The 4830-nt window shown below is 39.9% G+C and overlaps 1 protein-coding gene across 1 annotated transcript in view; it reads right to left on the minus strand.

The window, feature by feature from the left end:
• SEC16B (SEC16 homolog B, endoplasmic reticulum export factor) overlaps positions 1 to 2609 on the minus strand; it is a 308666-nt gene extending 306057 nt beyond the window's left edge. Inside the window, exon 1 of the mRNA XM_069981715.1 lies at positions 2562 to 2609. The gene's annotated coding sequence lies outside the window, so the exon portion shown is untranslated. The remainder of the gene's footprint in view (positions 1 to 2561) is intronic.
• Between the last annotated feature and the right edge of the window lie 2221 nt (positions 2610 to 4830).

Consider the following 4830-nt stretch of genomic DNA (forward strand, 5'->3'; position numbering starts at 1 on the left):
CCATATATACTGTGCTGGACCTGGTGCTGTATACATGGAGGAGACTGTCACAGTATATACACACTCTGTATAGTCTCCATATATACTGTGCTGGACCTGGTGCTGTATACATGGAGGAGACTGTCACAGTATATACACACTCTGTATATACTCCTCCATGTATACTGTGCTGGACCTGGTGCTGTATACATGGAGGAGACTGTCACAGTATATACACACTCTGTATATACTCCTCCATGTATACTGTGCTGGACCTGGTGCTGTATACATGGAGGAGACTGTCACAGTATATACACACTCTGTATATACTCCTCCATGTATACTGTGCTGGACCTGGTGCTGTATACATGGAGGAGACTGTCACAGTATATACACACTCTGTATAGTCTCCTCCATGTATACTGTGCTGGACCTGGTGCTGTATACATGGAGGAGACTGTCACAGTATATACACACTCTGTATATACTCCTCCATGTATACTGTGCTGGACCTGGTGCTGTATACATGGAGGAGACTGTCACAGTATATACACACTCTGTATAGTCTCCTCCATGTATACTGTGCTGGACCTGGTGCTGTATACATGGAGGAGACTGTCACAGTATATACACACTCTGTATAGTCTCCTCCATGTATACTGTGCTGGACCTGGTGCTGTATACATGGAGGAGACTGTCACAGTATATACACACTCTGTATATACTCCTCCATGTATACTGTGCTGGACCTGGTGCTGTATACATGGAGGAGACTGTCACAGTATATACACACTCTGTATAGTCTCCTCCATGTATACTGTGCTGGACCTGGTGCTGTATACATGGAGGAGACTGTCACAGTATATACACACTCTGTATATTCTCCTCCATGTATACTGTGCTGGACCTGGTGCTGTATACATGGAGGAGACTGTCACAGTATATACACACTCTGTATAGTCTCCTCCATGTATACTGTGCTGGACCTGGTGCTGTATACATGGAGGAGACTGTCACAGTATATACACACTCTGTATATACTCCTCCATGTATACTGTGCTGGACCTGGTGCTGTATACATGGAGGAGACTGTCACAGACACACAGAGCCCACCTTAGAGCGGACCCCTGGGGCTGTGCGCTGGCCTGGACACTTGTCCCCGGAGTCCCGGCAGGCTGACAGCAGAGTGTATGTGACTGGGGCCAGCGGCAGCCGGGAGAGGTGACCCCCAGACTCCCGGGAGGCTGCCCAGTGTGTCTGATATCCTAGGCAAATTCATCCGATTAAGTGCCCAGCCCTACCCTATAGACACCCATATACAGTATATACACCCTATAGACACTCATATACAGTATATACACCCTATAGACACCCATATACAGTATAGACACCCTATAGACACCCATATACAGTATAGACACCCTATAGACACCCATATACAGTATAGACACCCTATAGACACTCATACAGTATAGACACCCTATAGACACCCATATACAGTATAGACACCCATATACAGTATAGACACCCATATACAGTATAGACACCCATATACAGTATATAGACCCTGTAGACACTTATATACACCCTATAGACACCCATATACAGTATATACACCCTATAGACACCCATATACAGTATATACACCCTATAGACACCCATATACAGTATATACACCCTATAGACACTCATATACAGTATAGACATCCTATAGACACCCATATACAGTATATACACCCTGTAGACACTTATATATACCCTATAGACACCCATATACAGTATATAACCCTATAGACACTCCTATACAGTATACACACCCAGTAGACACATATACAGTATATACACCCTATAGACACTCATATACAGTATATACACCCAGTAGACACCTATATATAGTATATACACCCTAGACACACTCATATATAGTATATACACCCTATAGACACTCATATACAGTATATACACCCAGTAGACACCTATATATAGTATATACACCCTATAGACACTCATATACAGTATATACACCCAGTAGACACCTATATATAGTATATACACCCTAGACACACTCATATATAGTATATACACCCTATAGACACTCATATACAGTATATACACCCAGTAGACACCTATATATAGTATATACACCCTATAGACACTCATATACAGTATATACACCCAGTAGACACCTATATATAGTATATACACCCTAGACACACTCATATATAGTATATACACCCTATAGACACTCATATACAGTATATACACCCAGTAGACACCTATATATAGTATATACACCCTAGACACACTCATATATAGTATATACACCCTATAGACACTCATATACAGTATATACACCCAGTAGACACCTATATATAGTATATACACCCTATAGACACTCATATACAGTATATACACCCAGTAGACACCTATATATAGTATATACACCCTAGACACACTCATATATATAGTATATACACCCTAGACACACTCATATATAGTATATACACCCTATAGACACTCATATACAGTATATACACCCAGTAGACACCTATATATAGTATATACACCCTAGACACACTCACCCTCGTCAGTCACAGCACAGGCGAGCAGGCTGGGTAACAAAGTCCGTCTCCCACACGCAGCGCAGAGCGTCAGGACTATCTGCAGGTCCCTGTTTACAGATGGGACTAATACAGGGACAAAGTCCATGAGAGCAAAAGGAATCCATCCAGATACAGAGAGTGACATCATAGAAGATATAGAGAGGAGACTGCTGTATATATACCTGTATACAGGAGGAAGATATGGAGGAGGGAAATATACATCTGTATACAGGAGGAAGATATGGAGGAGGGAAATATATACCTGTATACAGAAGGAAAAATATATACCTGTATACAGGAGGAAGATATGGAGGAGGGAAATATACATCTGTATACAGGAGGAAGATATGGAGGAGGGAAATATATACCTGTATACAGAAGGAAAAATATATACCTGTATACAGGAGGAAGATATGGAGGAGGGAAATATACATCTGTATACAGGAGGAAGATATGGAGGAGGGAAATATATACCTGTATACAGAAGGAAAAATATATACCTGTATACAGGAGGAAGATATGGAGGAGGGAAATATACATCTGTATACAGGAGGAAGATATGGAGGAGGGAAATATATACCTGTATACAGAAGGAAAAATATATACCTGTATACAGGAGGAAGATATGGAGGAGGGAAATATATACCTGTATACAGAAGGAAAAATATATACCTGTAGGTATACATCTAAAAAGCTGAAGAGTCTCTGGGTGCATGCAGTCAAAAGAGTGATCTGTTATTAGGATGGATGTCATCTATAGGGATCAGTTATTAGTATAGAGGTGATCTATAGGGATCAGTTATTAGTATAGAGGTGATCTGTAGGGATCTGTTATTAGTATAGAGGTGATCTATAGGGATCTGTTATTAGGATGGATGTCATCTATAGGGATCAGTTATTAGTATAGAGGTGATCTATAGGGATCAGTTATTAGTATAGAGGTGATCTGTAGGGATCTGTTATTAGTATAGAGGTGATCTATAGGGATCTGTTATTAGGATGGATGTCATCTATAGGGATCAGTTATTAGTATAGAGGTGATCTATAGGGATCAGTTATTAGTATAGAGGTGATCTGTAGGGATCTGTTATTAGTATAGAGGTGATCTATAGGGATCTGTTATTAGGATGGGTGTCATCTATAGGGATCAGTTATTAGTATAGAGGTGATCTGTAGGGATCAGTTATTAGTATAGAGGTGATCTATAGGGATCTGTTATTAGGATGGGTGTCATCTATAGGGATCTGTTATTAGTATAGAGGTGATCTATAGGGATCGGTTATTACTATAGAGGTGATCTATAGGGATCGGTTATTAGTATAGAGGTGATCTATAGGGATCGGTTATTAGTATAGAGGTGATCTGTAGGGATCTGTTATTAGTATAGAGGTGATCTATAGGGATCTGTTATTAGTATAGAGGTGATCTATAGGGATCTGTTATTAGGATGGGTATCATCTATAGGGATCTGTTATTAGTATAGAGGTGATCTATAGGGATCTGTTATTAGGATGGGTATCATCTATAGGGATCAGTTATTAGAATAGAGGTGATCTATATGGATCTGTTATTAGGATGGGTGTCATCTATAGGGATCTGTTATTAGTATAGAGGTGATCTATAGGGATCGGTTATTAGGATGGGTGTTATCTATAGGGATCTGTTATTAGTATAGAGGTGATCTATAGGGATCTGTTATTAGGATGGGTGTCATCTATAGGGATCTGTTATTAGTATAGAGGTGATCTATAGGGATCGATTATTAGTATAGAGGTGATCTATAGGGATCAGTTATTAGTATAGAGGTTATCTGTAGGGATCTGTTATTAGTATAGAGATGATCTATAGGGATCTGTTATTAGGATGGGTGTCATCTATAGGGATCTGTCATTAGTATAGAGGTGATCTATAGGGATCTGTTATTAAGATGGGTGTCATCTATAGGGATCTGTTATTAGTATAGAGGGGATCTATAGGGATCGGTTATTAGTATAGAGGTGATCTATAGGGATCTGTTATTAGGATGGGTGTCATCTATAGGGATCTGTTATTAGGATGGGTGTCATCTATAGGGATCTGTCATTAGTATAGAGGTGATCTATAGGGATCTGTTATTAGGATGGGTGTCATCTATAGGGATCTGTTATTAGGATGGGTGTCATCTATAGGGATCTGTTATTAGTATAGAGGTGATCTATAGGGATCTGGTATTAGTATAGAGGTGATCTATAGGGATCTGGTATTAGTA

Source organism: Dendropsophus ebraccatus, chromosome 8 (genome assembly GCF_027789765.1).
Source record: "Dendropsophus ebraccatus isolate aDenEbr1 chromosome 8, aDenEbr1.pat, whole genome shotgun sequence".
In the NCBI taxonomy this organism is placed as follows: domain Eukaryota; kingdom Metazoa; phylum Chordata; class Amphibia; order Anura; family Hylidae; genus Dendropsophus; species Dendropsophus ebraccatus.